Below are 17,064 nucleotides of genomic sequence, written 5' to 3'. Positions count from 1 at the left end.
AATTTTGACTTTGAAGTTCGTTTTATATTTGTTTCCTTCGACAATGTGGACTTTAGAGGAATCTTGATTTGCAAAATTCTTATCACGATTTTGAGTTTCCTCTTCAATTTGAATACCCTTTTGCAAATCCTCCAAACTAATATCTTCCACCATGTGTAGAAGTTTCTTTCTATAGTTATTCCATGTTTGGGGTAATTTTGCCATAATAACCCTAACTATCCTAGGATTCGGAATAACTATTTTAAATTCACAAAGCTTTGAGACCAAGACCAATAATTCATGAACTTGGTCTAGGATAGGTTTGTTATCAAACATAGTGAATTCATAATATTTGAACATTAAAAATTTATCTGTACCTCTTTTCTCCGTTGTGTACTTGTGTTCAAGTGCTTCCCAAATTTCCTTTGGAGATTGAATGTGTGCCTACAGGTCATATAAACAATCAGATAATGTGCCCAAGATGTGTCCTCAACATACCAATTCATCTTCTTCACGCTTCTTTTGATCGGCAACTATTTTGTCCGAGTCTTTGTCACTTAGTTCACGAATAGGCTTCAATTTCGGGTCCAACACATATATGACATTTAGAACAGTAAGCATGAAACGCATCTTATCCTTCCATCGGGTGAAATTTGATCCATCAAATTTGTCTAGCTTGTAGACATCTTGATTGATAATCTTCAAAGTCATGTTATCATATTTGTTCTCCATGACGAAAATAATACTTTAAGATTGTTAGAGTTAATGTAGAAACATAGAGAATAATCCGAATGATGACTTTAAAGTACGACTTGAATCGTTTCCTTAAAGTATTATTTGCCCCCACTTGAATGAGTTTGCTAAAGGGTTATTGGCAAGTCACTTCCAGGATACAACAAATTATGAAATATTCGATTAGCAAAACCAAATTGTATTCCCTTAGAAATAAGTAGAAAGAAATTGTATGAATGTGATGGAGAGAAAAGAGAGCAAGGAATGTAGAAACAAATTTCTGAAAATTGTGTGAAACATTATGCCACAATAAGTATTTATAGGCATTAAAGCACCCGTTCATTGAGCCCTTTCATTCTAGTTGAAGATATACAACCCTTCTTAATAGTGTTGACCCAAAAAACATGTCCTCTATTTAATATTTTCAGAAAATAAATATTGACTAATTACATTTTTTAATTATACTTATACAATTTGAGTAAGCATCATGTCCTTTAACCAAAAGTTGCAACCATTCAACAAAATATACAACTATAAAAGGTTGAATGAAACCCAACCTTTTATAAAAGGTTACGGCCCGTGCACACACATGTTGCACAATGCAACACCAAGTCTCATATATATATATATATATAATAATTATATATTTATTATTGAAATCTCTAAGAACAACCCTAGTTTCCTCCCCAGTCTTCACAAACTAAATAGTTACTAATTTTATATAATTTCAATTATATTCTGGATATTTTCGCTCTAGTTGACAATAAATCTATAATGACACATTTTTTAGTATGAAACTTCGTAGTGGACAAATTTAGTCTTTGTAATTTATATTTTTGTCTAATATTTTTTTGAACTTTTATATTGGGACCACCCAATCTTAAAATCCTGCATCTGCTATTGGGTGCAATGTAGAGGCTTGTTGCCTCTATGGATGTGCAGGCAGCAGTGCTTATAACGAAGAAGAAGAGGATTTTAATTTTTGTTTTAAAAGACCTAGTCAAAACGGCAACGGTTTTGAGCCAAATCATTATAAAAAATTTAAAAACTAAAATATCTCTATTTTCTCTATAGAGCCCAAGAACCCCGATCTTTCTAGTAATCCCACATTATATTTAAGAACTCTCAACCCCAATCATCGCAACCTTCCAACTTTAAACTCAAGTTACCCTATCCCCCACCACCATTTGCCGTTCTACCGCTTTTAGCTGCCTAATTTTATTTCTTCCAAATTCATATAAGTTTTTTTAATCCTAGACTCTAGTCCCAATTCCCAATTGATAATATATATGTTACTTTAACAAATTTTATCTTTGTAGAGTCACTAATTGCTTTATGTTGCTAAGGAGAATTACTTTTGAGATTAATCTTGATTTATTCAATGAAACAAATTCAATAGAAAATAGTGATATGGAACTAAATTAGTCTAGTATTTTTTTTTTTTTACTTTTATCTTAGACCCCCAATCTTGAAATCCTAGATCTGCCATTGGATTTAAGATTATAAACCATGTGTTGCTTCTACTTTGAATTCTAGAAACTAGCAACGAATTTTGGCTAACTTCCTTTGAGTTCAAGTCAAAAATCCCCTTAATCCATTATGAAATTAATTCTGGCAAGTTACTCCACTAGCTTTCTGAGTTTTGGATTGATAAGCTCAAATTCCAGAAACCTATCCAACCTTAACCACATATGCAAGATGCAACAATGGAGAATGGCGAAATGGAGAAGATGTGTATTTTTTTTTATTTTGTAAAATTATATTTAATTTCATCATACCGTTGGAATGGGAAGTGGAGATTTATATAATAGCTCGAAAGAAATGCAAATTGCAATGAAAACCTAGACAATTACAATTTGACCTCAAATTTTGTTACTTGTGACTAAGGCAATTACAAGATCATAACAACACTTCCTCCTTCAAAACTAATCTTGTCCTCAAGATTACAATGCAAATTCTGGAAATCGAGCCTTAAATGCCTCATAATCCTCCCAAGTAGCATCGACAACATCTTGTCATTTCCACTGCACCAAGAGTTGTACCCCAACAACCATTCCTTTCTTATACATCATACGATTTAAGATTGCAAAAGGTTCCACCAATTGAAGACCATCCTCAGTGCTCAATGGTAGTGTGGGACTTGGGATCACATTGTTTCCTAGTTGCTTTTTAAGGCAACTCATATGGGAAACTAAGTGAACCTTGGTTTATGGGGGTAATTGGAGCTTGTAGGCTATGGTTCCCACTTTTTCCAGCACCTTATAAGGCCCAAAGAAATGAGGTTGTAACTTGTGGTAACTGTGGGGAGCTAGTGACTAAAGTTAGTAAGGTACCAATCTTAAGTACACCATATCTCCTACCTCAAAGTGTTTTTCAGTCCTTTTCTTATCTGCCTACAATTTCATCCTATTTAGAGCCATCAGTGGCACCCTGGACATAGCAATTATCGTCCACATCAAGCATCAACAACTGTTTAAGCCCACATTTGTGACCTCGAGTCCCTTTATCAGGGCAGAACCAACACTCACCTCTCTCTCGTTTTCGTTGGATTTCCTCGGGAGACAATTTCTTAACACCAAAGTTACCCGACTTAGGTGGTGGATGAAGTGGAGAAGTGGGTAACAGTGGATGATGTTTAGTGGGTTGGAAGGGTTTTAGGGTAAAAGGTTTCAACTCAGTAAGCTTGGCATCAAGCAGAACAACAATTAAAATAGCTTCATGAACAGTCACTGGTTTTAACAATTTCACATCGAATTTCAATTCCTTCTTTAGGCCCCTTACAAAACAACTCTTGAGCAACACATGACCTAAATCATAAGTACGAGTGGCCAAACATGATATAATCCTTAAGAGTACTTGTTTGGCATAATTTGAAGAGAGATTTAGCACTGTCCTCAAATTCCAAAGGTCTAAATTCACGATAGAAGGTCTTCGTGAAATCCTCCCAGTGTGGAGTGGAATGGGTGCAATCCATCCAGTGAAACCATTGCAAAACCTCACCCTAAAAGTGAAAAGAAGTAGTGAGGACTCGCTGAGCATCAGGGGTTTGATAGAAGGTGAAAAACTGCTCAGCCTTATAGATCCAAGCCAATGGGTCACCACCTTCCACCAAACAACGGAAATCAAGGCAAGGAAATCACTTTGGTCGAGGATTGGAGACCCCAGAAACAAGGATCTGGTCAGAAGGTGGATGGAGATGCTCAATCACTTGAGGATAGGGTTTGGAAGAGACGATAGAAGCAGAAAGACCGACACCAGGAACACCGAACTAAAGTTTGCGGCGAAGTTGCTCGAAGTAGAGAGGGAGTTTATGCTCAAATGTGTTAGACACATGCCCAATCGATTTTGGAATCAAGGTTGGCCATGGAGGCTTCAAAGGCAGTGACACGGCTATCCATGATGGAGAGTTTGGAATTGGTAGTATGGCGGGGCATGCAATGGAAGGGAACTAGGATTAAGCAAATGGGTGATACCAATGATAAGCTCTAATTCTAGAAACCTATTCAACCTTAACCACAGATGCAAGATGCAGCAATGGAGAATGGCAAAATGGAGAAGATGAGTATTTTTTTTTCATTTTGTAAAATTATATATAATTTCATCAGACCGTTGGAATGGGAAGTGGACCTTTATATAATAGCTCGATACACTGATGTGAGCTGCCACGTAGGCAATAACAACCAACTATTAAAAATAGAACTAGAAAGAAATGCAAATTGCAATGAAACCCTAAACAATTACAATTTGACCCCAAATTTTGTTACTTGTAACTAAGACAATCACAAGATCATAACATGGATTTGAAATCCGAGAGGTTGTAACCTCTGCATCTATGGTTTCATATTTCAGATTCCAGTGAACTATTCCGAGGAAAACTCATCAAATCCGAGGTAGATTTGACCTCCTATCCTCCTAAAATGATTTTGGGTGAGTTCTTAAACCTCGAGGGTGATTTTTGGTTAAGTTTGGAGATGAAAACCATCGAATTTAGACCTAGAACTAAACCTAGCCGTGTTCTAGGTTTTCTATAGATTTCGACGGCAGCGACGGATTCTTTAAAAATAATGAAATCAACTGACTGAAAAGGTATATACCGTTAACCCTTTAAACATTTTTCGACAACCGGCATGTGGCCTAACGATGATGTAAGCGACGCCTACTCATCGAACCGTAGAGGCAAGTATGGCGGCACATTTGCTGGCAGCAGTGCATCGGGGTGACACGTGACGGTGCGTGGCATCATCGTGGCCGTGCGTGACCAGAGCACAATGGTGCATGCAAGACCCATGACATACCCTTAGGTTTTTCGATGTTCTGAATCATGTGGCACCTTTTGTTTGTGCAAAAGTTTTACCTATATAGTAGTTTTGAACATATGTTCATAAAAGAGTTAGAAAAGCTTATCTAAGCTTAATATTTCATTCACAGGCTTAAATGAGATCAAGGAGGAGTTAGGCAAGGAGCCTAATAAGGAAGAGCGCTCCACTTACCTATGAGTGAATCCTTTAAAGAATTAAATGTTTTTAAATAAACTATGTATATGTTGATATTAATATTATCGGTTAGTCTTTGATGAGACTTAAATCTAGTTAGATATTAAATGATATCTTGAGACCATGGTGATTTATTTTCCCCACATGGTTATTATACATATCATCTAGCTAGCTACGGCCATAGGCTTATTGCAGGCACTGATATTTCTAGTAGAGGCTATCAGATAGGTTTACTTTCTTTGATATGACGAGTAGTATGATGAGAACTTTATTACTATTATAGTAGTATTACTATTATGTAACTTTTGATTGATTTCAAAACGAGGGTTAGTATGTTCAAATTATTTTGACTAGATAAACTTGATCCACTCACAATTTAATTTGTCGACCCCTCAGAACATAGCAAGAACAAGGAGACTCTTGGGAGTGATGAGTGGGCTTGGAGGTGAGGTAGTCACCTATGGATTTTGATGATGATCCCTTTATTGTACTTTTTATCTAGTTGCAATAAATTGCATGATCATACTTTTGACTATGCATAGCACTGCACTATTTTGTATAAATTGTTGTATGAACTACTATCTGCTCTGGAATGATGCGATAATAATGAGATTGTATCTCTTGACTCATGTCCCCAAGTCGGGATATTGTTTAGGATTTGCAGGATAGTTGATAATTGAATTTAATAAATAACGATTTTGTTCAAATTCATTCACATCGTTTATTCTTTACTATGACTTTCATCATTAAATTGGTATTGTGACGTCATTCTATGGTGGGGGTTACAATGTCGGCTTAGGGTCGACCAACACATTACCACCCTTTAGCTTGCTAGTTATTGGGTCTGGGTGTGTCAAATACGGTATTGTGGCTCAAAGTTTTATGAAAACTGATATTTAAACTAAAAACCCCTTGATATTATCTACATTAAGGGTTGGAGGAAGGGGTTAAACCTCGCAATGAACTAGCCACAATAATTTGGTTCGAATTCACCTTAGGAAAAATCAAACCTAAGACCTCTCACTTATAAATGAAGAAGAATACCACTAGACCATAGTACTAAGTGACAACCATAATTAACTTAGGGAACATGTGTTCAGCCTTTAGTCTTTATAATGCGATGATGCTCACCGCTTTGCTAAGGTGGTGAGCATATTTGCACTCAATTTTTACTAGAATATGATAAATAATTTTTAAAACAACAAAATCTCTTTGTATAGAACAAGAATGTTGGGATCAAACTTTTTAACGTATATAAAGAAAACTGATTTTTGAACATCGTTTTTCCTCTTTGCGCAGTCATTGTTATTTATTTATTTATTTATTTTTGTATCTTGATTCTTCTTTAATTTATTTAAAAGGCAATTAGATTCAGATCCTTAATATGTTTTTTAAATTGAGTTCAATTGCAACATACCTATATCATAAGAAGACTACAAAATTTTCCAAGAAACATATTTAAGATAGAATTGAATACTGTGGTAGCAAAATTATGCGGTAAGAGGTATTTGACAAAATTGTACCTAAAATAAAGCCAAAGCCTCACATGCCCATGAGGTGGGGGAAGAGGGGTTTTTCTTGCAAATGGCAGCTTCCCATTGGTCAAGGTGAGTCATAAGGAAAGAATAATCTCAAAAATATTAATTATCAGATAATATCCGAGGATAATGATGGTAGTATCCTTGATTGATTATGGTAAAGATTCCTTACTTGTTTGAGAGTTCACTTAGGAGAGTATTAAATATAGGATTTGGCAATTAATCCTATCATTAATGTCTTTAACTTTTCTTCCCCTCCATGAGCCCAGCTTAGTGGTGTCTAAGTCTGCTACTCAAGCCTCCATAGATGTTAAACTATGCGTGGTAAAATATTTGCGGGCTCTGCCCATTTATTGAGGGCACGTTGGACTGTGCGTGGGAAAATTTGGGGGCATTATTGTCTTCTTCGAGACAAAAAAGTCACGTGTCATCTCTAGAACTTTTGGAAATAATTTTGCTCCACAAATACAACTAATTCTAAAAAGGTAGATTACAAGCAAAAAAAATCTTTAATATAGGTAGCTAAAAACGGTATAGATGTGAAATAGGTAGATTATTTTGAGAGAAATCTATTATATAAGTATATTAAATAAAAAAAGACTCGGAAAAAATTAAGTAATAAATTGAATGCAGCATGGTTGAAGAGATTTAATTCTTGTGATTTAGAATATTATAATAGCTCAAGTTTTTTTCATTAAAACTCCTTATTATAATTTTTTAAAATTTTCAGTCTTATCACAAACTTAACAAAAAAATAATAGTCACTTTACCTATTTTAAAAAAGTGGACTATTCCTAATAATAGCTCACAAAATTAGATTTATATTGAATTTACCCTTTTATTTAATTTAGAGTTTTTTTTTCATTTAAACATCACTACTAATCTATCTTCAACCCAATTTTTATCCACAGTCCATTCAAATAATTTAAATTTTAACTTTCCTAAAAACACCACATGTGTTACCAAATTACACATAAACACCAACACACCACGTTCACCAACCCTTAAAACCTCCCAGAAATAACAAATCGTTCAGATCTTAAGAACAAATTGTTTTCTCCTTAATTATCCTATATTGTACCTGCTTGGATTTTCTGCTGCATTGGATGTCCAGATACGAAGCACAAGCAGCCACACGTTTTAAATATAAGAAGAGAAAAAGGTGAAACTAAGACCACCTTTTCCCCATTTCCCAGCTTCTTTGAACCCATTTTCCTAATTTCATTGTTTGTCAGTTCCTACATAGCAGCCACACTTTTCTTTTTCACCTCTAAAAGAACGTCAAATTTCAAAACTTCGTACTCAAATACTGTTTAGATTTGTTTCCATGAGCATTAAGTAATTCTGGTTTCTTCTGTCACTTTTATAGGCAGCTTCTTTTTGTATTGCACAAGATAATGCTACTTTCCTTTACATGCAATCCTATATTGAAAGAATTAATATGCATATGTATTAAGTTGAATCGTATATCATGTGTTTGATGGCTATCCACAGATAACTCTCCCTACGAGTGTTGGGAACTCTGTGCCAGTTTAAGGACGCCTTAGGGAAGTCATCAGTGGGCCTTTAGGCTATCTTAAGAGCAAGTCCACCCCTAAAAAAATGAGCTAACCTTAAGTCTATATAATCCATCCAAATAAATAGTAATTGACTGCAATGAACAGTAATTGACTGTAATAAACAGTAATTGGCCAAGTGCATCTCAACCTCTAAAAAATGAGTTGGGCAAGAGTCTAGTCAATTCGTATTAAAATATTATTAATTTTTTTACAAAATAATAAAAAATATTTTATTTTTTATTTTGAATAGGAATTTTAACCAATCTTATCACATCACATGTCATTATCCGAAAGTTTATTCTTTAATCAAATGCAACTTAAAAAAACACACCAAATAAAACTTAAAAAAACACCAAATAAACTAAGAACTTTATTCTTCGACCACAAGCTCCTTTTAAGTTTCTTCACCTTGTTCCAATTGATTGTAACATCCATCCATTTTCAATGGCTCATGTTGCATGGGGTCTTCGGTGCGGTCATGAACACAATATATACATGTTCTAGAATTATTGATTGTGTCCGGCTCATAATCATCGATGACATCATAATCATACTCATCTTTCACAATCATATTGTGGAGAATGATACATGTCATCATGATGGACCAAAGAGCCTCTACATTAAACAATCTAGCAGCACTCCTGACAATCACCCAACGAGCTTGCAAGATACCAAAACAATGGTCCACATCCTTCCTACACCTCTTGACATGATGGTGATATATATGTGTTTAATTATCTTTTTAGTAATGAGAATTTTAAGTAAGATAAATGTTATGACAATGTGTGCCTAGAATCTTATTAGAAGTATGATGTAGAACTTATAGGCTGGTGTGACATATTTGTTGGTGGCCATGGGAAGTAGATGGTGTAGGTGACTACATTGTAACTCATAGGGGTTGAGGTATGGTTAGATAGTGTGCTGAATTGATTGCACCAGGTAGCAGTGGTACTTAGATGGTCATGCTTGGTATATCCACGATGGAAGACCATACATACATCAATGATGATCATGCTTGGTATATCCGCGATGGGAGACCACACACATTCTAGGAGTGATCATGCTTGGTATATCCGCAATGGGTGATCACTACCTAGAGCTACATAATACAGTCCTGCTTTGTATATCTACGATGGGGGACTATTAAGGGTGATCGTGCTTGGTATATCCGCGATGGGTGATCATTGCCTATGTTATTAGATTATGTATATGGTTATCCTTGGTATATCTGCGATGGGGGACCATATGTATTTAGGGGTGATCATGCTTGGTATATCCGCGATGGGTGATCACTGCCTGCATGAAGAGATTATGCCTATGGTTTTGCTTGGTATATTTGCAATGGGGGACCATACGCATTTTAGAGGTGATGATGATTAGTTGTACTTAGTACATATGAAATAGGTGATCATAGAAATAGGTGATCATAGATTAGTTGGATTCTGTTGAGTGGTCCGGAATCCTTGCTCTTTCTCATTTCCATAAGGTTAGTCTAGAACCCTAGATTCGTGTGAGTGGGAATTACCCACAATAGACCTTGCAAAGATAAATCAGAATTACCATGTTTATTACTTATAATTCAAGTAGGGAATTATAAAGAGTTCCTTAATTAAATTCGGGAAATTATATGTTTTTTTTCATTGATTAATTAATGTAGTTAGATGTTAATATCGGGCATCTTTGATTCATGGAATTGATTAATTGACGTGATTGTGGAATGACGTTGGGTATGATTGAGATTATTATGATTAGATTAGTTGATTAATGTGACTTGAGAATAACATTGTGGTTCGTTGGTTCTTTGATATGTTACATACTATGATTTGCGGTATTATGTGAAACATAGTAATTTATATGATGGATGAATTGGAAAGAATATGTGTGAGAATGGTTTACCTGCATGCATGGAAAGATGATAATTTTTGTTTGGCGTAAGGTTGATATATAGTGTGGTGCTCTATGATTTTCTACTAGAAGCATTTTACGAAAAGATTAGAGTTTCACGAATGATGAACTACAAATGGCTTGATCCCTTTTGAGGGTACGTAGGCAGTCTAACGAGGAGGTTAGATGCAGCTATAAAGTATACGAAAAATTACTATACGATTAGATTCTTGAGTTATGCTTCATACATATCCCGAAGGTGGGATCTGTTGGGTATACGGATACTTGGTGATGTCACGTGTCAATCTTGGACGTATGTCAGGATCGGGGCGTGACACTATCTGTTGGAAATCCATCGGCCATCGCCACACCACATGGCCCTAGTATTGCGTCACATTAGTGCACCTGCAGCACGGGCCTTCCCCTCTGATTGTTGTCTGCAACGCGCGTCTACGCGCTAGCCACAAAAAAAAAACTCAACTTATGGCTGACGTCAGATGGGCCAGTTCCTCACTCAGTCCATTCTGGGCTGGCCTAGAAGCTAAGTTGGACTTTGGGCCAACCTATTGGGTGGGGTGGAATGAGTTTTTTTTTTCTGTTGGGGGGGGGGGGGTTGGCTTGAAAAATGGACTTGGCTTAGCTTATTTATTAAGGGTGGAAGTGCTGAGATTAGTTGTTTAGGTGTGCCATTGTTGGCTAAGACCAACAGACTAATTGAATATTATTATTATTATTATTATTATTATTATTATTTAAGTCATTTGCTTGCGTCACCAGTAAATTGAGCTTCATTACCAAGGGACTATCCATAAAGTGGTTAAATCTAAGTTTAAGTTCTTTTCCATGCCTTGTTGACAAGGACTTTATATTTTCCCTATATAGAATGCCTAGATACAACCACAAACTGATCAAAGCTAGTCTAAATCAGTTTGCAATCCTCGTGATAAAGTAAAGATAGAAAGTAATGCAAGTTAACTAAAAACAGTAAAAGATTGAAAGTACAATTAAGTAAAGACTTGTTAAATGAAGTTAAGTGCTTGTTAATTTACAATATGAACATAAAGATAAACACAGTAGCAAATGGAAGATTTTATAATGAAATGAAATACAAGAAATCAATACTACAAGAAAAGTAGTAGAGCTATAAAGGTAAATGCAAGGAAATAGAAGGGTGTTGAATGTATTGAATTTTTTTCTAAGGAAGTATAATAGTTGGCTCCAAACAATTATGAAGAAGACGCTAAATTTCTCTTATTGGAGATGAACTACGAGTGGCTTGATCCTTTTACACGGTAAGTAGGCAGTCTAAGTCAAAAGTTATATGCAACCATAAGATTAAATAATAATTAAATATTTCATTCATGTTTTGGAATGGGACATTATTGTGCTTCGGTCTAAATACAGACTTTTACTAGATTGACAAGAATAAAACTTCTTAGACCATCTCTAACCCTTGGAGTAAAACCTAAAATTTTTAACCCAGAAAATTTAGGTTTTAACCTAGAAACAACTTTTCTGCTCCAACCATTCTAGCCCAAAACTTTAGGCCCAGATTGTTAAAGAATGAATCTGACCCGTTAGATTTAAAGGAGATGGAAATCTATGACATCTGATAGAAACAAAGGAGATGAGATTGCATATGGGTGGCCAACAACCCTATCAGGTTGGGCCTCACTTCCCCTCAAAGTGTCCCTTTTTCCTTGCTTTTTGGCATGTTGACATGCTTTTAGCGCATTCAATAGTGCGCTTTCTCTTTTTCACAATGTGTCTACACGCATAGTGGGCCAGGATATTTAACCCATGCCAGTTTATTGGCTGGTATTTCAGTTTTTTTTGGAGTTCTAGCACTTAACCCAATTTTAAAACAAGGGTTAGAATGAAATGGGGGGGGGGGGAATAGAAGGGAAATTTTAGAACTTACTCCAAGGATTGGTGTGACAACCCGTCCTTAATTTTACGATTTTATGAATTTTAAAAGAGTGAATTGATCAAAATGTCCCTAAAGGCGAGGGTGTTGACTTCCATTGACTAGCATATTGGGAGATGTATGAAACATTATTTTAGCATACTCTTGTAGAACTTATCTTTATGAACATGTGGCTGCAAACAGAATCGAATTTGGAGCTACGATGAAGATTTTACGGAACTACAAAGCGGAAAAGCATTTTAGTAAATTCGCTATTCTAGATATCCAACTTTAATATTTTATTATTTTCTTATTGGATATCTGTATGCTTAGAACCCACCCATGTGGGTCACCTATACCCTTTGTCCTCGTGTCTCCCTCTCTCCCGAAATCTCTCATTCTCTCTCTTACATTTCAAATCTCCCTCATCTCACTTTTCCAATGGATGATTGCCACCTCACTCTTGCTTCTAACCCTCTCAGCTCTCTCTCATTTCCCGATTCTTCTCTCTTTCTAACTTTATCCTTCATCTGCAATGATTGCACCAAGACCTGAGCACCACCTCAGTCGCCACCCCAGCGAACTTCTCCACTACCATCGTCACAACACTTCCCTTTCTCCCTCGTCGCAAACCCTCATATCTCTTCCTTCCTTTATGCTCACTACACATAAACGCCGATGAGAATCCATTGAGTCCACAGCATCTCCGACGATGGTAAGTTTGAAAACCACACAAAAAATTTATGGATCGTGTTGTGGTGTGATTTCCTGGTAATTTTATGGACTTTTGGTAATGTTTTGGCACATAAACACCTCAGGTGTACTTTTCTAGATTTTTCTGGCGAGAGCTCGACGGGTTCGATCCATTTTCAGACCTACTTCGGCCACGGCTAGGTGTTGTAATGGTATATTTTGATTCCTCGTCCTTTAAGGTTCATTTTGGTATTTAGGTTTCTAGTTTTGGTTGAGTTTTGAAGCTAGTGGAGTCGGAAACATTTCCCGGCCGAATTCTTTTCGAGAATATGGCAACCCGCAGGAGAATAAGAAGAAGAAGAAAAAAAAAGGGCCTTAACCCAACTGGCCCAAAGGTTCCAGCCCAGCCGAATTTCCAAATGGGCTGAGAATATTTTAAGATTATTCTTTGGAATATTCCTTATGTCGATCATTTGGAAATTTCTCAGAAACCCTTTTAGGCTAATTTCGATGCCTTGAGTCCATTTTTTGGCATCCATTTAGTGAAATTCTAAAATTTTAACGTAGTTGACCACCAGGGTGTCTTGGTTGATTTTTTTTGGGGTTGACCGTCAACCTTCTTGTTGACTTTTTACAATATTTTCCAGGGACCCTCCTTAGTGAATTTCGATGCCCTGATTCCAAATTTGCACTCAGTTTTCCCAAATTTAATTTTATTAGTGGAGTTTTATGATAGGATTAAAAGCACACCACAATGTAGCACACAAATGTCCTATTGATTTTCCTTATTAACACTAAGATTTTTCAATTGTAGCATATGAAAATAAGGGTCTTTCATAGTTTATCTAACCACTTAAAATGTCACAAAAACTGGGCTGTTGTCCCTACTGACCAGCCACCAAAAAATAATTATTAGACCAGCTTACACTTATCTAAAGTCTACGAAATTATATATGAAGACACTAGACACACAGAGCTACACACACACACAAATTTTGGGGATTTTTGGAGTTGATTTGCTATTTAAATTAAATCGAATAAAAACAGGACATAAACATATTTTAAGTAGTTCACAAATTAAGAAAAATGAGTTAGGGGAATTGATATCCACCACCAAATAATCATGCGAACATGTTATGTTTCATTCAAATTTCTTTTATTTCCGGATGAAGATGCTCAAGTTGGCTCAATGTTAGAACTCAACCTATTACTTTTTCTTATGTGGTATGTTAAGAGAATGGCATTTTCAACTTAACTTAGTCCCTAGCATGCAATCTAGAATGGCATGTTCATAGATTTAACAAGTAGAAATCATTAAGAACGTCATCACAAGGCATCGTAAGTACTAGCGTTGTCTTACTTATCCTAGAAATTAGTTCACATGTTCATCACAATTAACAAGTACTACTCTAGAACATATGTAGGTCCTCATTTGACAATGGCAGGCACACACACATTCATAGCATTAGATTCCTAGATATACTTACTAAGTATGCATCCGTACAAAACACAAAGAATTCATCAAGAGACAGGTAGTGAACCAATTTTCATCCATTCATAAAAGTAATTCAAACAAAAAGTCATAACAAACTTGCAATCATAGGCTTCAAAACAGCCCCTAACTACTAAAAATTTAGTTACACATAATTATTAAATTAAACCAAAAGAAAGACATGGGTTTTGAGAAGATAAAACCGAAAGAATCGAGTCTCCTCTTCTCTCTTTCCTTCCTCAATGCTACTGCCTTCTTCCTTGTCTAACTTCTTGCTGCCTTGCTTTCTTCCCTCCCATTTTCGTCAGCTGCACCTTTCCTTTCTTTTTTTTCTTTTTTCTATCTTTTTTCTTCCCTTTTGCCGCTACAACTTGCACCTTTTTGTTCTTGCTTGATACCCCAGTTTTTTCTCCATAACTCACCCCAATAACAGTCATTTAGTGATGACAATAAGTGAGAGGAAATGGTAAAATAATTGTAACTCTTTAGGTAGCCTTTATGCCCATTACTCCCACTTAATTCTCATCTTTATTTCCATTTCCACTAATATTTGAATAGGTGTCAGCTGACTTGTTCTTAGCTGCATCAGTTTTGGTTGCTAGATTTATTGCTTTTAGTTACAAACTGCTTAGCCTCTTGGGAACCTTTCAGTGTTAAAATGGCCATAACTTCTTCTAGAAAAATGATATTAGCAATCCACAAATGGTCTAGAACATAGATATCTGTAGCTTTCCAAGCATATAAGGCTCATTCTCTAATGCATTCTGAGTTGTCCGTAACTTGCTTCCAAAGTCAGCTGATCTGCACAGGCAGTTTTGACGAATTTGTTACTTAAAATCCCACTTGTGCTATTTTTCTTTTCTTTGCTTGACAAATCCCACAAAACACAAAAACAAAGTAAATAGCTCAAAAATATAAGGAACTAACTAAGAAAAGACAATTGAATTTGATTTAAAATATATATAAATATGAGTTTATCATTTTACTAATGGGTCCTAATATTATGCTTAGGTGAGATTATTATCGATGACTTCGGCTATTCTAGTTCGAACGGGTTCCGTGATCTGTGAGTAGGTCCTTTCTTTTATATAATGTGTGTATATATATATACTTGTTAGTTTCCATTTATACATAGTTTTCTACAGTACGCTTAGATTAATGTGAGGTTTATAAGATTTAGCGCATTGATAAAAATTACGATGTTATGCTACATCCTACAGGATGCATAGGTATGCGTACCTTTATGGGATTTTAATTACGGCCTTGATTAATATTTTATTTATTTCTTTTATGTCGATGTGAATTATCGAATCATTGTGGCATGGTTATATTTATGTTATTTTCTCATCGTTTACTGCACCGATGTTAGTGTTCACCCAGGGCCAGGGCCAGTCTTTCACGTGTATGTTCACATCCGCACATCACGCTTGCCTTGGATTAAAGTAGGTGCCAATCCTATGGTACAGGTTGCAAGAGGCAACTCAGACTCGTATGTGACCGCGAATAACGCCAGTCTTCATATGATTGTAGCACTAAAGCGTATATTATTGTTACACCCAATCCTGTCCATGTCAAAATACGTTTGCATGAACTCGTGTGCCAGCATATGTCGATGAGCACCTGCTATGATATGTTTTCTTAGGCAAGATTATGTGTTATTGGTTGTTATATGTTCATTTACGCAATATTGTGACATGTGGAAATCTTGTGATTTTGTAGGCTTCGGTAGGTATTTTCATACTATACGTAGTATGTATATTTTGGAAACTATACTTGTTTTACGGCGAGAGGTTATAACATTTTTAAAAAGGTTTTTATAAAACTCTACTTTTAGGCCTACTCACCTTTGTTTTTCGCCTCTCTAGGTTTAACAACTGAACTTTCGTATCGACAAGGATTCTTGGCAAATATGGTATTGGAAAATACCTCCGATGGTATAATTCTCAATCCACTTTATTGTACTTTACTTATGTTCTGACATCACGTGTGATATGGGTTCATTCCCGTCACCAACGCACTCTTATACTTAGGCACCTTTAGGTTTAAATTTATTCACATTTTCCACATCACTGCACTTTATGTCTTCGTCACCCTCCAGGTGTTGGCCAACACAGCTCGATTCAGAGTCCAAGTGGACATTCTGAGTCGGGGTGTGTCAGTTTGGTATCAGAGCATAAGTTTGTGCAGTATTGCATTCATCACATGTGTGATGTAAGCATTCTTACTCCTTTAACCTAAGTGTTGAATCTTGCCACCTCGTCGACTATGAGAAATGTGTTAGGTTTTTCTAAGTTTTGAGTGACCTAGATGACTTATCGACATTCTAGAATATTGTTTTAACGGACGCCTCTAGATTTAAACGAATAACCTCTCTGCCAAGGAAAAATCCTAAATGGAAACAAGTTGATGACCCTAAAGCAGGGCTAATGTATCGATAGTTTTGTATCACCAGAGACTTACCACTCAATCCCACCATTATTCTCACGCCATCATTACCAACCATTCTAAGTTAGCAAATCATAAATAGCTTTGATTCCTTGGCAGTACCCATTAGTATATCACTTATTAGAATTCTTACGAAGTTTACTTTCATCGAGATTTCAGAAATGTCTTAAGTGACAACCTGATGCTAAAATGGTAGCACTCGACGAAATAACATCTTGGGACAACCACTTTTGGTCCCCAATAGCACTAATATTTTGAAACGCACTAGTGATCATTTCGGATCTTCAAGAGGAAGATCGACTTCCGTTTAAGTCCTTCCTAAAGTAGATTACTAGTAAATTCC

Source organism: Malus sylvestris, chromosome 2 (assembly GCF_916048215.2).
Source record: "Malus sylvestris chromosome 2, drMalSylv7.2, whole genome shotgun sequence".
NCBI classification, from domain to species: Eukaryota; Viridiplantae; Streptophyta; class Magnoliopsida; order Rosales; family Rosaceae; genus Malus; species Malus sylvestris.
Note: the sequence above shows the minus strand (reverse complement) of the source record.